Below are 19,343 nucleotides of genomic sequence, written 5' to 3'. Positions count from 1 at the left end.
ACTACTACTACTACTACTACTACTACTACTTCAGCCTATCGCAATCCACTGCTGGCCATAGGGCTCCCAAAGTTCACGCCAAACATGCCGGTTTTTCGCAGTTTTCACCTAGCCTCTACCGGCAATCTTACATAGATCTTCCAGCGGGCTGGAGGGCGTCCTACGCTGCATTTGCTAATACTCTGTCTTCACTCCAGGACACGTCTGCTCTAACGGCCATAGTTTGTGCGACACAGGTGACCAGCCCACTGCCATTTCAACCTGCTTATTCTACAGGCTATGTCGGTTACATTCATTCTCTAGCGGATAGTCTTACTTCTGATCCTATCTATGAGCTTTCCAGCCTTTGTTAGAAATTACTAATAAAATTTGATTTATATAAGTAAAAATTGAATTCTACATTAATTAAAGGCCTTTTACTTGTATTTAATAGTATTTATGTAATTATAGTCAGACACTTCCATGTGAGCTTAATATGAATTACTACGAAGCTTATTAATGGCAACAATAAAATTATTTTACAAAGGTTGCTCAGCTCTATATTACTGCGCTCGTTGACGTAAGGATAGTATTTAATAATTAACAACGGTTTAATGATATTCGTAGAAAAATATTAATAAAGTCCAAATAGAGTTTTACAATTAAAATTTTAGTAGATTATTTCATCGTCCGTCAACCCAAAATTCACTTCTTTTTAACTAACCGTAATATTTGGAACAAACTTTCATGCATCAAATCATATTTTAAAATATAATTGAGATAATTTATATTATGCTTACAGTCAATTCTAAATGTAAATTCACATTTGTAAAGTAGCATTGTTTTGCAGTTGACTCGCTTACCCCAAAACGCAACGCGCTAACCTCAAGCCCCACATCTTCCTTCACGGCCGGTGTCTATAATACCCGGCCCCTCTCACTAGTGACGCTGTAAAGGCCAGTAACAGTCATTTCGAAAAAAAGCTAACCTCAGGAACTACTAGTAAGATTTTAAAAACTCTTTCAGTTTTAGATAGTCCATTTATCGATGAAGGCACCAAGGAAGAATTTTTGAAAATCGTTTTTTTTCCTTTTGAGAGCTTTCCCAGTTTGCCCAAAGTAACTATTACACACGAACGAAGTCGCGGGTAGAAGCTAGTGTGTTATTAAATAAGTAAAGAAATGTATTAGTGATGTTCTTAATCAGCTAGCGAACTTAAGCTAAATACTAATTAGAAGTATCGCCTTTATGAGAAAACTGCAAACTGCACCAAAAAAGACTCAAATACTAAATTACAGGTGAATGCTTAACAGCTTTAAATTCAAATACTACTACTATACGTTTGCGACTGTAGACAAAGCGTAGCATTAAGCTACAACAACTCTACAGCTACGTAGCTATCTACACGTATGCCGACGTTTATGTACTTTGTTAACCGACTTCAAAAAAAGGAGGAGGTTACTCAATTCGACCGTATATATATATATATATATATATATATATTTTTTTTTTTAATGTATGTTCGGAGATAACTTCTTCGTTTATGAACCGATTTGGATAATTCTTTTTTTGTTGGAAAGGAGATATTCATAGTTTGGTACCATGATAAGGAAACTAGGATTTGATGATGGGATCCTAGAGAAATCGAGGGAAACTTTCAAAAATCGTAAGGGTGACTAGTAAGTTTAATCATGTTTTCATTAAGTACTATAAAGCACTACTATTTAATAAAGGTTTGGAGTCGATTTGATGATGGAGAAGAAAGATAGTCGAGGGAACTCTTCAACAATTTATAGCAATTACCTGCTTTTTGAACTCAATTCGTTTTTTTGATGAGAACTTTGCACCTGTATGAGTTATAAGTGCCATTATAGTCTGATGATGGAGACAAAAGTTAGTCGAGGGAACTCTTTAACGATTTATAGCAATTACCTGCTGTTTGAACTTAATTCGTTTCTATTGATGAGAACTTTGCATATATATGAGTTATAAGTGCCATTTCAGTCTGATGATGGAGACGAAAGATAGTCGAGGGTACTCTTCAACGACTTATAGCAATTACCTGCTGTTTGAACTTAATTCGTTTCTATTGATGAGAACTTTGCACCTATATGAGTTACAAGTGCCATTTCAGTCTGATAATGGAGACGAAAGATAGTCGAGGGTACTCTTCAACGACTTATAGCAATTACCTGCTGTTTGAACTTAATTCGTTTCTATTGATGAGAAATTTGCACCTATATGAGTTACAAGTGCCATTAAAGTCTGATGATGGAGACGAAAGATAGTCGAGGGAACTCTAACGATTTATAGCAATTAACTGCTGTTTGAACTTAATTCGTTTCTATTGATGAGAACTTTGCACCTATATGAGTTACAAGTGCCATTTCAGTCTGATGATGGAGACGAAAGATAGTCGAAGGTACTCTTCAACGACTTATAGCAATTACCTGCTGTTTGAACTTAATTCGTTTTTATTGATGAGAACTTATTGCACCTATATGAGTTACAAGTGCCATTAAAGTCTGATGATGGAGACGAAAGATAGTCGAGGGAACTTTTCAACGATTTATAGCAATTACCTGCTGTGTGATCATCTGTGTCGCAGGACCAGGTTTGCTGATGGAGCCCATAAATACTCGAGTGAATTCCTTAACAATTTACAGCAGTTACCTTTTGCTGTTTGACGACCGCTTTGATATAATGGTGCATGTGCCGTGTCGGCAGCGCCTAAACATCGACGGTCGCGGGTTCTATTCCCGCTCGGAGTGGATATTTATGTTTACACAAATATTTATTTTCGGTCTAGTTGTTAATCCTTGTGGTTCTCCCAACCTAGCCTCGGAGAACACGCTAGGCTGTCAGTCCCGGTTGTTATTACGTACACCTGTAGCGAACTTTACTCACAGTATGTCGACGCGTTAGCGCAGCGGTCACAGCACCGGCTGTTGCGCTGGCGTTAGTGAGTTCAATACCCGCGCACGACAGACATTTGTATTGGCCATATAGATGTTTGTCATGATCTGGGTGTTTGTGCTTGTGTATTGTGTATGTTTCCGACCCCCGACATAAGAGAAAAAGCATCCTTTTAGGTCTACCCATCACTAAAAATTGTAAAATAAAATAATTTTTAACAAAAAAAAAACCGACTTCAAAAAGGAAACTAAAAAGTGAAAAATAAATTTACTTAGTACAAAGTAATTCGTATTTTGTTTTAGTTAATCAGAAATGATTAAATAAATATTTTATAATTTTGAAGTTGGTGCCAAGTAAATACTACAATAACCTGGCTACAATAACAAATACAAACAACACACACACAACAAACAAGTACAAAAAATATTATTAGATATGTCAAAACAATAACAGAATAATAACAGTATTCAACCTAATAGTCAATGAAACAAATTATGTAAGAAAACTGAATACAACTTACGAGTAGATACTAGAGTAGTTATTGTTTTACTTGGCACCGACTTCAAAATTATAAAATATTTATTTAATCATTTCTGATTAACTAAATCAAAATACGAATTACTTTGTACTAAGTAAATTTATTTTTCACTTTTTAGTTTCCTTTTTGAAGTCGGTTTTTTTTTTTGTTAAAAATTATTTTATTTCTGTACGAGTTGCATGAATGCACGTTTTTGATTTGTAGAAAATAGTTGATACTAAGATAAATTGATGGTAACATGTAACAAATAAATGGGATATTAATTTATGTATCTATAATATGTTTTTATTTACGTCGAACTATACCTTGGCTATACTTAAAATAATAATTAAAGATGTATAAACATACAAAAGAATATTATATTTATATCATTACATCATTACAGCCTATACAGTCCACTGCTGGACATATGCCTCCACAGTTCAAACTCATGTGTTTTGCCCATAGTCACCACGGTGGGCAGGCGGGTTGGTGACCGCAGTACTGGCTTTGTCGCACCGAAGACGCTGCTGCCCGTCTTCGGCCTGTGTATTTCAAAGCCAGCAGTTGGATGGCTATCCCGCCACCAGTCGGCTTTTTAAGTTCCAAGGTGGTAGCGGAACTATGTTATCCCTCAGTCGCCTCTTACGACACCCACGGGAAGAGAGGGGGTGGCTATATTCTTGAGTACCGTAGCCACACAGTATATTTATATATTGCACCTCAAAATAATACTAATTAATATTATAGTAATAAAGTCTACATACGCAATATACATTGGTTTTGACCAATATTGATCTCTAGCCAACTATAACTGTTAATTATTTCTAGCAAAGCCGCGAACTGTATCCAAATATAGTTTTAAAAAACATTTGAATGGAATATATGCAAGGTCGTGTTCACTACAAATAAATTCAAATGAACTATTTTGCGCTAAATAGCCCTAATATTAATATTATAAATTTGAATGTAAGTTTGTTTGTTACGCTTTCACGCAAAAACTACTGAACCGATCACCATGGAACTTTGTACACATATTTTTGAAGGTAGTAGAAGTAATATAGGATACTTTTATTAAAAACAAATCAATGCGAACGAAGCCGCGGGTAAAAACTAGTATTAAATAAATATGCAAATTTAATAATTTAAAAAGTTACAAATTTTTCTTAACTTCACCATTTTTGCAGCTTGCAGACTTGCAACACTTGGGCTCTAGAGTAATATTACAAAAACATTTGAAAGTTCAACTTCTTATTTATGGTCTTCGTTGTAGCACGAGAAACGGCGTCAGTAAGGCTAGTTCACTATTCGCCCAGAATATTTGAGTAGCACTTTAAGTACTCAATATAGTTGTATTTTTAACTATTCTATCAAATGTAAGTAGAACATACATAATTTCATATTATAAGAAAGAACACTTTCTTAAATGTAAGATAAAAAAGCTTTGTCCTATTTTTTACCCGACTGCCAAGGAAGGGTTATGTTTTTCGCGCGTATCTTGTATGTATGTATGTTTGTATGTAATATTCTTTACTACCTCGTATTTCCAGAACCACTGAACGGATTTACATAATTGAGATATCATTAGGTTCGTCTTAGCTGTCCAAGTGTTCTTAGATAGGTGACATTAAAAAGAATCAAACATGGCAGCTGCGCGAAGCCATTGTAGTTAATGAAAAAAAATTTTTTTTCTCGAATACTACAATATGGGTATCAAATTGAAGGGCACAATACAAGGATTTTAAAAAGGTATATCATGATTATTATTACCGTAATACTAATAAAGAAATACAATATTAAAGTTTAAAAAATGTGGACTTTGCTCTTTCCCACGCCTATGCCATGCCAAACTCGCCTCCTAGGCGACGATCAACTTCGGGGTGTAGCCTTTCTAATAAAATACAATGGTTAAAAAAAATATAATTAAAATTACAAATAAAAATTAATAAATGTCACACCAATTTACAATTACATTAATAAAAAAATAACAAATACATAATACCAAATACAAACAAATAATTTTAATAATAATTTCATTATATTAAAACTAATAGTTGTTGACTTAAGCAGTAACCTATTTGCTAAAGGTCAGGCTTACGTTGCTTTGAGCAGAGTGAGATCTTTTTCCGGGCTTGCTATCAGTTCTCTTGACCCTAAAAAATTATTTAATCAACCACATGATGTAAACTGTTTTAATGAATTGAACCGACCGAATGATGAATTGACTGTATGTTATGTACGACGTTGCATAAAGTTTCGAAGGACTACCGTATTAATATATTTTAAATGTACAGCACAAAATGTTTGATATTGTTTCTATTTATTTCACTGACTTTGTGTGCATATTGAATTTTTATCTTGTTCCAGCTTTTTCAGTTGATTTTCTATTAGTTGTTCTTCACGCAGACGGGTTTTTTGTTTTTTTTTTAATTATTATATTATATGTCCGAAAGATTATAAGATATGATAGGAAAACTTCTTATCGCAAAGGACCGACACTTGAGTTGACCTGATACTCAGAACACGGGAATCAAACGGTCAAAGATGATAAAAGACGGTCGCCGCCTTAACTCGTCACGCGGCGCTGTGTATTCAATTGTGGTTGAAGAAAATACAGAGACGAAAACTAAACGTCTCGAGTGAAAATTTGATTCAGCAATTTCGTTTTAGTCATCATTCAGATAAGTAGAATTAGTTATATTACAAATTTATACTACAACTAGCAGTGCCCCGCGGCTTCACCCGCGTGGAATTTAACAAAAATCTTATTGTACAGTTCGCAATGTTATAAAAAATCTGCAATAAAAGTAGCTTAAGTTACTCCTTATTATATCAGCTATCTGCCAGTGTAGTCCCGTCAAAATCGGTCCAGGCGTTTCAGAGATTAGCCGGAACATACAGACAGACAGACTGCTGTCAGTCTTACAAAAATTATAAAAAATGTTATTTTTTTATGTATAATGTGTATACATCCATATGCGTTTAGTATAAAGTGGTTATTTTAATATCACAAACAGACTCTCTTATTTTATTTATTTGTATAGATATATAATATGGGTATTATGTAAGAGAAAGGGGCGATTAATAAGATTAAGGGATGAATTATTTCCATTTGGTGTGACAATGTATGATATTAATAATTTCGGGTTTATATGTATTCGTTTTTAAGTAAAACTTATTAATTTATTAATAAATAATAAATATAAATAAATAAATATCTTATAACATTCACATACGGTCGTCTGTGCCTATGGTAAGCAGCTTAATACTTGTGTTCCAGGTAACAGCCGGCACGCGGGAATCTAACCTGCAACCCGCGGAACAGAAAGCAGGGCCACTACAAACTGCGCCAACGGGCTAGTCAATGTACTGGATGAGCATTAAAGTAATATTTTACACAGAAATCTCACAATTTTTATTCTTGCACTCATTAAAAACATAAGATCCGATATAAAATATGTAAATATGCAAGGTTCTATTCTATATAACATTTACATCATAGAGCTGAAGAGTTCTTTTACAATAGCACAAAAGTGTTACGTTCGAATTGAGTATTTAAGCTATAAATGTCAAGGAAGCGTAACAATAACCATAAATCTTCTAGCCAATTTAGCAATGCACTTTTGTTATTTAGTTTTCTCAATCACACTTATATTTATGAAGCTACAATTTTCTTGGTAATTTTGTTGAAACTTAATTATTACAGTAGTAAAATGGATATAAAGTAAATACAATAACAAGTAGCACTACACAATTACAGTTTTTTACTATTTCAGTAACCGGTTCTTTTGCCAGGTTGTCCTTCGTCGGTATTTAAAAGTAACATAAAAACGTTTAAGCACTTAGGCCTCTAAACTACACCAGCGAGTGTTATGTAAGCGTTCGTAACGTACTCGACCGATTTCCTTAACTTCATTTGTTTTGCTGACATTTGCGCAAGTTCTCGAGGAAATGGCTTTAGATCTAATGAAGACTAGTGATGTTTATCGTGACGAATTAATAGATAAGCGTATCGATATATGAAGTCATATAATATTAGTCATATTATATTATGGCACTAATTAATAAAATTAAACAGACAGTCATATAAAAAAAAAGATTAGCATGACATTCCTATTACAATTTCACGAGAATTTTTTAAAAATATTTCGCTGCTAACAACACTGGAGCTTGTGTAATAACGAAAATTACCCCATTTATTAAGAATACACTTAATTATATTTCGATAATTCATTCGAAGATATACTTACATTACCTTTATCCTACAAGACAGCTCAGTTCAGTTCAGTTCTTTGCTTAATGGCTTTAAGTTGTGTCAGTTTGACACATATCATTTCGCCAATTACAAGACAGCTCGCACTATTTAAAAGACTTAAATCAATTGACGTGTCATTCAATTGTCAAAACTGTCATCGGATTCACTCGGCCAACACCGTTACATTAACTCATTCTTTTCAGAGAGTGTAGAATTAAATAAATCTTGTTTTTGTTATATTGTTCGATGATGATCGAACTTCGCTTCTCGAAGTTCGGTTGATCATGTATATTATATTTCGTTATTTCATTCGAAGATATACTTATAACTATGTAGATGTTTTAATTTTATTAATTAGTGCCATAATATAATATGACTAATATTATATGACTTCATATATCGATACGCTTATCTATTAATTCGTCACGATAAACGACCGGTACTGCCGTGTTTATAACCCGAAACAAAAGATCTATTTGAATATTTGAAACGCTAAAATGATCTTTGGTTTCGGGTTATAAAAACGGCAGTACCGGTCGCCGCGTCATTTCATTATTGAATTTTCTCTCGACGGCTAAGTTAACGCACATCACATTTTTAATTAGGGTCTCTGATACGGAAACGAATTTGTTAATATTTAAGCATCCGTAACCGTAATCTGTTATCTTGATCCTTGCATAGCGTTCCCTCGAATAAAAATATATATTGTGTGATATTTTTAATGTCGCAGGCAATTAAAGTAGTTATTAGTGCAAGCAATCATTATAAAACCATATGTATTCAACAATAATGGTTAATAGTAATATGTATCACCTCTAAAATTGATTTTTACATAGTCATTTCACCCTTATTCAATTCTACCCTCGGTTTTTAATTTTTTTTAATAATTGTAAATTTCATTATACATTCTTCAACCGATTTCTCAAAAATGTTAATCTCCGTTTTTGATTATCATGATTCCACGGCACTACTGCTACAATTCAGGTGCTTCTTTTAATAACGCAATGCCGTGGATGTTCGTAAATAGTGCTGGCCGCTTATTGGTTATGTTTTGATGGCGCGTTTCAGGGTTCGACGTTCAACGACGAGAGTGCTCTCCGCCGGGTTTTTTTGGTTAACCGTTCCTGCCACCTCCAGTCGATAGCGGATTCTTGCCACATGAATCCCGGGATCACCATCTGCACGGCGAGACGCAGGAGAATACCTGAACCGACTACTTTGGAACTTGTGTGAATTAAGTGCTCAATCCCGCCCATATATATATAAAATTTTATTTTACCTCACCGGATTGGGTTTATTTAATAAATCTTTTCAATGCATGGTACTCTGGTTTTTCATTTTCGTCCTTAGTAGACCAGGCGCACCGTGACAATATGAGGTTGAATTGAATGTTTTCTATAAAGTTACATTAGATAAATAATTAATTCAGTTTTTAGTATAGATTACCTACATATATTTAACATTTTATTGGGTTAGGAATTTTACTAAGTGTTAAAGATTATTGAAATTGAGTGATAATTAGAATTATTAATTAATTATTATGTATGCTCCAGCAATAATTTTACGTGTAGTTATTTACAAGTCAGATTAATTCATTATTAAAAAAGGACTTCATCCAAACCAGCAGCAAATCATTTTAACTCTCTTTACTACTAATCTTTCACGATTTACTAAAAATACCGAGCTGAGCTCGGTCACCCAGGTACTTCATATTTATAAAAGTGAAAAAATATATATTACAGTTAATTCCTATCAATATTTATAACGTGTTCAGTAAGGTGTAATAATCAATATGTACATACTACGAGGCTATACTTATGCAATAAAATATTACATGTACATATAACACTTAATTAAATTATACGTAGAATTACATAGGCTAGATGCGCCTCCGATTTACCTGGGCTAGATGCGCCTTTAATATAAAAACGTATAATATAATAAAACCCCATAAAAAATGGGGCATACACGTTGGAGAAAATCTTGTCAAAAAAGTAACGCAATAAAAAAAAGGTTGACTTATGAAGGTTTTCTTCCCAGCTGAGACGTCTTTCATGTGTTCACTAAAATGTGAATCATTTCTTTATTAAATAAGACATATAAATATTAAAAAAAAAGAGTACAGCAGAGAAATGGGGTGAGGGGGGATAATAAGTGTGGGCTACCAGAGTATTGATCGAAAAAATCTCGAGTTTATGTAATTTGTTTTCCGAGAGATAGCAATAAAGGTGTCAGCACAATTAAGATTAGTAGAAGGATGGTTTGCGATAACGCAATCTTAGTAGAAATCGGCAATAAATTAACGTTACCTGAGAATAGACCCAATCGCTTAAAGCATTATACGATTTACTTATCTGTGACGTCTTAGATAAATGGTCGGTATAATACGTGCTTGGAAATGCAAGACAAATAATAGCTTGAATAAAAGATAGTTACTCAAAGTATGGAAATATCTTATCAATATTATAAACTTAAGGAATGAATCGAAAGTCCTAATGGTGAACAATATACAAAACGTAACTGGCTATGAGAGAAAAAAATGTGTGCTCGCACCTCTCTCTTTAGCTGCGTTCTCCTCGCCAGATCACACTTTTCGTAGCGCTCTCGTCGCGCATTCACCAGCTTACTCCTCAAGTCAAGCGCGCGTAAAGATGTTTTACTTCAAAAATTGCAAAAGTACAATTCTTAAATGTCAAAATAAGTAACTTTTGATAAGTTTTTTATTCATTAAAATTTAAGTTAACAATTTCGTTTTAGTTAATTTCTTTTTAAACTTGTATTTTTGATATACATATTAGTTATATTAATTATAAATACACAATATAAGACTATATAATAGATCTTATAAATATAGGAGAACAAGTCCTATCAGAAATATCTATATATTAAAGTGTTGTTTCAACATTTTTTCTGCTGTTAATTTATTTATCTACGTTCCGAATCGGTAGTATCTTCACACTAACTATAAATAATTTATTTATTAAAAACAAATTTATTTTAATCACTTACATGAAATAGGTAATTATTTATTTTGATTTATATCTAGCATAGACCCGAGTACGTAAGGATATATACAGATGCATATGGATATGTACAGAAGCGCATGCAATGACAATTTAGTGGTGAGTTTTTAATCCTTAAAAGTTAATTTTAAAGTTAAGTTTATGATAAGTTTAGTAAAATTTAAATAAAGACAGTCAAAGTCTGTTTAAATAAAAATAAAACGACATCAAAGGCTTTTATTATCTTTTTACACGTTATACAGTATTGTCTTTCGGAAAATAGATGTATAAAGAGAACGCCAACCGAAAACAATTAACTACCGAGTAGGCTTTTAGTAAGCTGTGAATGACGCGCCACTTTAGTTAAGCTTCCTTTCTGAATTTGAAGTGTAACCGGCCATGTCTACTTTTTTAGACAAGGAGATACTAATGTTAAGTGTTTTATCGTACCCTAAGTTGTTTTTTTTTTTTAAGGAAAAACTATTAAGTGATTAATTCTAATCAAGCAATCTTTGTTAATCGTTACCTTTTCAAAAATAGAATAAAAGAAAACCTAAACATAACTTTTACATCGTTTGAGACAAACAAAAAAAAAAAACAGGAAATCTATATAAATATAAATGCATTAATTTTTGCTAAGCGCATAACTCGAGAATGGCTCGACGAATTCCGCTAATTTATTTTTTATATGTTTCTTAAGTTCCACGAAAGGTTTTTATAACAAAAAAATAAATTAATTAATTAATTAATTAAAGTCATAACTCGAAAAACGTTACATTTATTTTACTATTAACTTTTGAGAGAACGAAGTCTGTCCGGGCAGCTAGTTTAATATAAAATTTAAAAACAAGTTCAGAATTAAAAACAAGTTCAGAATTGAAAACAATTACTTAAGTGATTTTGACGCGGACGTGATAAATTAATGTTTTTCATCGCGAAGCCAATACAAAGGCTGAAACGAATTTAAGGGATTTAAAAAAAACTGTATGAAAAGTAGAAAGAAGATCTTACCTACTTTTAAAGTGTCAAGTTTTAACAAAATTTTGTAGAAGTGTGTTTTAGTAAAAAAATATAATAAGGAAGGTATGGAAGGAAGGTAAGGAATGGTTGGACACCATAAAGTACAACATAAAAACTCTTCAATGGGTTAAGAAATTTACTAATTTTTAATAATTATTTAAAATTACTCAGAGATGCCACACATTTATATTGATATTACGTATCGTCGCTGAACTTTTGCTTGACTTCAAAATAATTAGCAAAGTTGACGATAAATTTATAAAATAAATAGGTACTAACGAAGATCCTCACCAGACTGACACGTTCAAAGTCGTGGTAATTATATAGTGAAATAGCTACGTGCCTGGTGTTTAAAGTCGGCACCTTAAGATGTGAAATTACGAACTGTATCTGTGATTTGATTCTTGATTATGTGGTGATTTCAAAGACTTTTAAATTAAACTAACTGTCCGGTGAACTGTTTACGTTTCGGTTCTACGTTCTTTCGTCTTTTCTTTTATACAAACATTTTCCTGACAATAACGAACACAAAAGAAATTTCCAATTTCATGCAGTCGATTGGAAATTATGAGCTCCATTTACATTGATGTTTTTATTTATGGAAATGAAGTGGTAAGTATTTTTATTGCGATATAAATATCTAGCCGAAGATCACGACTTCGTCTTCAATTATTTTTATACATGTACAAAGTAAGAAGTAAAACCTCATTTCATCATAACTTTTAATTGATGCAATTTGATTTGATCGATTTTCCATCACATCGGTTCAAACATAGAAGGACAGACGGACAAAGGTTTTCGTATTAAAAATATTTTTTTTTTTATCATTTTCATTTGTTACGAAGTTTGTTTATCCTAAAAACTTTTTTTGTTAGATACTAACCAGCTACAATTTAATTGTATTGATATAAAATATTTTCATCTCACCACTGCCAATATGAACTATTTGAACTACGTTTGGAAAAGTTTCAAAATACTCCGAAATATATTTTTGAGGGGAGTTCTAAAGTAAGCTAAATACCCATACTCTAAGAATGCTGAATGATTACTTGAATGGTAAAATTCCTCAATGGTAAATTTACGAAGCGCTGGAAAATTTTCAGAGTAGAAGCACCTTCCAGTTCAAACTAATGATTTTAAACTTGCAACTATGAAAGTATTCGTTTGCGTCCTGAGATAAAAATGACCAGATTTCTTAAGCTTGAAATAAAAATTCTTAAAAATAAATATTATTTGTGTCTTTTAGCTTAAATTGGCCTGAAGTTATGCGTATTCCATACGTTAATAGAAAATGAAACTGATAGTTTTCGTCATTCGTTTCTGGTACAACTATATCTTTTTCTATTTTTATTTTTTTATCTTACTCTACAATTTATTATTTCTCTTTAAATTTGAAATACCCAAAATATTGTACAAAAGTAAAATATAAAGTTTGTACTAATATTATAAAGCTGCAGAATTTAATTGTTTCTCAGGAACTATTAGTTCCAATTAAAAAATTATTTTTGTGTTGTAGAGTACATATTCTAATATATATTATTTTTAAATTAACATAGATAAAACTGCGAGGTACAGCTAGTAAATTATTCATTATAAAATATTTGAACATAAAGGTGATTATGGTGTTAAATTATAAAATTAAATAATTGTATTTGCTCGCAAATGAAAAAAAAAAACCGACTTCAATTATATCGACAAGTAATACAACGTAGATCGACGAAATAATAGTCAAGTAACTACGCATTATAAAAGATTACTCAAAAAATAGTTAGGAGATCTCGATAAAATTTAAATGTGAGCACATGATAAACATCAGCTTTCGATTAAATTAAAAATTATCAAAATCGGCACACCCAGTAAAAAGTAATGCGGATTTTCGAGAGTTACCCTCGATTTCTGTGGGATTCTATCATCAGATCCTGGTTTCCTTATCATGGTATTAAACTAAGGATATCTTCTTTCCAACAAAAAAAGAATTATCAAAATCGGTACATCCAGTAAAAAGTTATGTGGCATAATACAACGTAGGTCGATGAAAAATGCGTCAAGTAAAAACGCATTATTAGATATAACTCGAAAAGTAGTTGTTAGATCTCAAATAAATTTAAATGGGACCAAATGACACACACCACCTTTCGACTAAAATTTTTTTTGTCGTAATCGGTCCACCCAGTCAAAAGTTCTAAAGTAGTACATACATAAAAAAAATACACTCGAATTGAGAACCTCCTCCTTTTTTGGATGTCGGTTAAAAAGAAGTAAAAATCTTTATCATAATATTTAAAACCAAGATTAAGTTAGTATAATTTACAATCAATTATCTATTGTCTTGTTAATTAAATTCTTAAGGTTAGGCAAGTTTTCATAACTAATCCATCTGAGATAAATATTCGTACATTATGTTTGCCGCAGGGTGTATTACTAATTATTCTATTTTAAGATATTTTAGACAAAAAAAATTTGATATAGAATCTTGATTTAAAATATTTAACGACCCCCCCACACACACACACACTATAACTATATAGCATGCATACATATTACATTACAAATCTAGTCTATATTTATTGTATGAACTGAAGGTAACTGAACCGAATGAGGCCAGAGCGTTCTCTTCTTCTACATGTATATATACCTCTTAATTTAATGAACTGGAATTAATTAAATTGAGAGGTGGTTAATTTCCCTACTATAAGTAATGATCGTCATCTACTGTACCTATGATAGCAACGAGGATCAACTGCATTGTGTGCTGTAACTGTAACTACCCTCGGATTTGACAGTTACCTATGCATTACATTCTCAATGTATTTAGTGTTTGTTTTACTAGATTTGATTTTAATCTTTAATAGCCTTAGGGAGTTAGAACAATTACTTTATTGGACAGTATCAGACGACTAGAGAGGCGAGATAATAACATTAAAAGCATTCAACCTTTCCTACGAGATCTTAATTTTGTAAAACTTCTTATTGAACTTAGCAATAAGCTGACGAGTTTAGTTTAGTTAATAAGCATTGGCTTTACTTACACATTATTAATCTTTATAATTTATTATGGTGGAATGTGACCGAAATGAAGATATCAGAATTGAAATGCAGGATATAACCCAAAATTTTGAAGTACTTGGACCATTACACAAAATTGTAAACATTGGTAAGCGACGATGACTTCATTAATTTTCTCTTATGTAACATGTGTTTTCCTATGAAATGGCGTAGACTACTAAAACTCCGTAAATAAAGAAAAAAAATCTTTATAATTAAGAACTGTAATACGTATAACATGTATATAATATCAATAACTTATGAACAAAAATATTGCGACACCCATGACCATGGTTTCTGCAAGATCGCCGGAAAATCGGGACTTCCAAAATGATAATCGCGATAAGTCCCTTAAAGTAAAAGTGTCGAAAACTTTTCCATACAAATATCTCGACTAAATTATTTTATCACTTTGACCTATAATAATAATAACGTTTTCAAAATGTTGACTTGAGAATTAAGAAACCAAAACAATTATTTTATAAGTATTTATTGCCGCATCGTGCAATCCTGTGTTGCGTGAAATTGAATGCGGTTTGTACAGTTGCAAAACGACACAGATCTGGTGCAAGTCCCATCTTATTACGACGTCTAGAGGTGGAATTAGAGAGTAGAGTTGAGAGAAGAGTTATCATTTTGAAGGACATTACGAATGTATAAATAAACCCTAAAAAAATCCTTTCAAGTCTTCATAGAAGTAATATGATGTGATGTATGACTTTCTGAATATCGCTTTAGCCTGTAATATCCCACTACACAAGAAGGATCAGAGCTTAATCCACCACGCTGCTCCAATGCAGGTTGACGGATATATTCCCTACTATGAGTAACGATCGCTATCAGGTGTACATGATAACAACTGGGACCGATGACTTAATGTGCTCTCCGAGGCAAGGTGTGGAGACCCACAAGGACTGCACAAACACCCAGACCACGGCAAACACCTGTATGGCCAATACAAATGTTTGTCAAGTGCGGGGATCGAACCCGCAACCGCCAGCGCAACAAGTACAATCCATGGCTGTGACCAGTGCATATATATATATATATATTTTAATAACCACTTCACACAAAAATTATCAGTTATTTGTACGTAAATAAATATTTGGTTTGCCAGGCCTCAAGACCACCTGCTCCACCTTTTTGATACATCAACATTTTTGGATTCTTATTATTATTGTTTGGAGTGCTATTCCACTTTCTATTTGTAAATGGGATATCTTTATCAAGCATGTTAAGGCTATGTAATTTAGAAGATATGCCACTTTTGTAAAGTTTGATATAATTTACCATAACAGTTTACAAAGATCGTAAATCGTCGTACTTGACCAATATTATTAACTTTTGGGAAGTTTTTTAACGCTCTAACTTTATTGGAATCAGATAATATGATTATAGAACATCTTATATCGTAAATATTTATCCACTAGACAACTGTAAACACAATTCAATTTGAATTAATTTTACGAAATTTCCGTAAAACATCAATGTACATGTGTATTTCGTTGCATGTATGTATGCATCTGAGCTATGTATACTGTATATGTGACAACAATGTTTATCATATTTCATATTAGATGTAACGACAGTCATGCTTTCAGGAAAAGCAAGTAATGGTTTACTGAAGGAATTTCAAACACGAAACAAATTTTTCGGCTACTGCCAAAGAACGCTTTGTATTGTTGAGTCAGGAATTCAAGTAATACGGGAACCTTTACAGTTGTAATACGAGTATTGAAGATGTAGAATCTTAAGTTGCAAACTTTATAACGCTGTATCGTACACACGGGGGTATAAAAATACTCGGTGGGTATAAAAATACTATGTAGTAGCTAACGAGCTGACCCAACAGTCGCTAAATGTACACAAAAAAATCATAAAAGTCGGTCGAGCCGTTTCGGAGGTGTATTACCACAACTGAGACTTTTATTTCGGACCAGACAGCTTTAATTGAGAAATCAAGCGATTTTAGCAGTTTCATTTTATTTTTATGTAACTAGGTCGGCAAACGACTTTGTCGACCCTATCCCCAATCACCCTCAAGAGCTCTGGTCACTTTACCACAGTAACACAACACCTGCCTGAAAGCAGTATTATTTAGCTGTTATCTTCTGTATGACCGAGTCACTTCCCTAGTCGGGCTATTCTAGATATTGAGTAGGATATTTCGTGCTGTGCCCTACCCCAGTTACTATATATACGTATATTTTGAACCTTTTTCATTACTATGCTACTTATTATTTAACTGTCGATATATAAAGCTATAACACGAACACATGCATATTATAGCGTTTGAGAAGATTTAATTATGTTTATAGTTTTTGATAGCATTACTAATTGAGATTTCAAATCATTTCAAAACACCAGTAGTACTAAATATCACTTCGTAAATCAAAGCTTAAGATCCATTTAGTAGAACTGATAGATAATTTCAACACAATTTCGAATTCGAACTCCGGATGCATTATCTGCTTGATTACGCTTAAAGCAAAATTTGCTAATATTACTATTAGCGCCTATTTGATAATACATAACGTTTGTATTTTCATTTGCACATTCAATCGCCATACATACAATCAAGTTTCATTGGTCTAATATCAACTACAGCATATGCCTATGTTGCCAACTATTTCTTTTTAAATTCAGTGAGTTCATTGTTGCTCTTTTAAATATTTCACGAATTAACTTCATTTTAATTTATAAAAATTCTGGTTATCAAAAAAAATTAACATTTGATAAAGCAAAAAAAAAAAAAAAAAACTTCAAATACATTTATAGATATTATTTAACATTTTTAAATTTGTGTTTGTTTACAAAAAATCAATGACTTCCGGAAAATGTTTATCTTTCCTTTCCAACAAAATAACATACAATTAATTTCATCCTTACACTTCGTTACATACTATAGGTATTACAATAAATTTTTACAATTTTAAAATTAGTGCAAATTTATTTGAAATACAAGAAGTAAAAATGCTTTTTTTAGATAACTTTTGCATAAACAGTAACTGTTAATCATTTTTTCGCATTCCAGCACTAGTTCTCGTCATCAGACATTTCAATACTTAAAAGTTTATGAGAGTTTTTGTTTTTATTCCAGCGAAAAGAAACTGTATGTAGTTTAAGAACATGAAGTCAAACTTACAGTATACTTTCATAAGTTGCAAATGTTTGCCCATTTCAATAAGAATAAGAATTAATAAACGCTTTACACTCAACGGATCCCCCAGTAGGATTTTCTCGTGTGTTGAAGGTCCGGAAACACAAACAATATCAAACACAACGCCCAGACCACGACTAACATCTATATGGTCGATACACACACGCGTAAACTAATATTTGTAGTTAATAATGCTGGTGTAATTTTTATGTCATGTTTCTCATCACATCATCATCATCATCATCACAACAGCCTTTCGCAGTCCACTACTGGACATAGATCTCCACAAGTTCACGCCAAAAATGGCGTGAACTCACGTGTTTTGCCCATAGTCACCACGCTGGGCAGGCGGGTTGGTGACCGCAGGGTTGGCTTTGTCGCACCGAAGACGCTGCTGCCCGTCCTCGGCCTGTGCATTTCAATGCCAGCAGTTGGATGGATATCCCGCCATCGCGATCGGTCGCCTTTTTAAGTTCCAAGGTAGTAGTGGAACTGTGTTATCCCTGTGTGTCATGCTTCTAACTTTTGATTATTATTTGTGTTGTATGTTATATCTTTGACTTAACTTTATGAACTTGAACTGTGACCAATTTGTGAAAAAATAAATACAACGCCCAAACAAAAAAAAAAAAAAAATTAAACCGAAATTTCTTAACAAACGAAGAATATATTGCAATTCAGTTTAAATAGCTACTTAAAAGGCTTCCTTTGAAATGTTCCAAGTGCCCGAATAAATTTAAAAACCTCGGTCTAAGCGAAAGCTTTTCAAGCACGATTGATTAAACCTGACAATTCAGAATCTCACCAATTTCCGATGTAGATTTATTTACCCAGTTAATAATTTAAGACAAACATTGTGACAATTTTTTGGCAATAGAATATTTGTTAGTATTTACGTTCTTATTAAAAAACTAGCTGTACCCGCAACTTCGTCCGCGTGGAATTGAACAAAAAAGTTACTTGTTCAGTTCGCAGAGTTATAAAATAAATAAATTTCTAAAATAAAAGGAGCCTAATTTACTTCTTATTACATTAGCAATCTATCAGTGAAAGTCCTTTAAAAATCGGTCCAGCCGTTTCAAAGACTAGCCGGAACAAACAGACAGACAGACAGACAAAAATGCGTTGAACGTTGCTCACTTATTAATTAAATATAATAATAATTTTTTAGATAAGGAATGATTCTTAAACTAAGCTTTATAGTAAAATCTTTTAGTCAAATTCCATTTATGCGTGTTGATACATATCTATCATATAGAAGAAATTATTATAAAGTAATTTAATTTAAATTTTGCATCAGTAAATTTTCGCCTGCAGCAAATATTCTCTGAACAAATTCAATACGTAAATACCGTTTGATCTTTTAGGATTTAAGCATTCCTCGCTCCATCGTGTGTTAACGTTTGCAAATTTAATGTTAACATTTAAAGCTAATGCTATATAGTTTGT

The 19,343-nt window shown here is 32.5% G+C and overlaps 1 long non-coding RNA gene across 1 annotated transcript; it reads left to right on the top strand.

Annotated features, from left to right (window-relative positions):
- The first annotated feature begins 862 nt into the window (after nucleotides 1-862).
- Nucleotides 863-18,754, top strand: LOC123656967. Its single transcript, XR_006743625.1, has 3 exons — nucleotides 863-945; nucleotides 18,375-18,380; nucleotides 18,742-18,754. It is a non-coding gene; the product is annotated as an uncharacterized LOC123656967 (long non-coding RNA).
- Nucleotides 18,755-19,343: the final 589 nt, after the last annotated feature.

Source organism: Melitaea cinxia, chromosome 10, assembly GCF_905220565.1.
Source record: "Melitaea cinxia chromosome 10, ilMelCinx1.1, whole genome shotgun sequence".
Classification (NCBI taxonomy): domain Eukaryota; kingdom Metazoa; phylum Arthropoda; class Insecta; order Lepidoptera; family Nymphalidae; genus Melitaea; species Melitaea cinxia.
The sequence above is the reverse complement of the archived record's forward strand: the minus strand, read 5'-3'. Positions and strand labels throughout refer to the sequence as shown.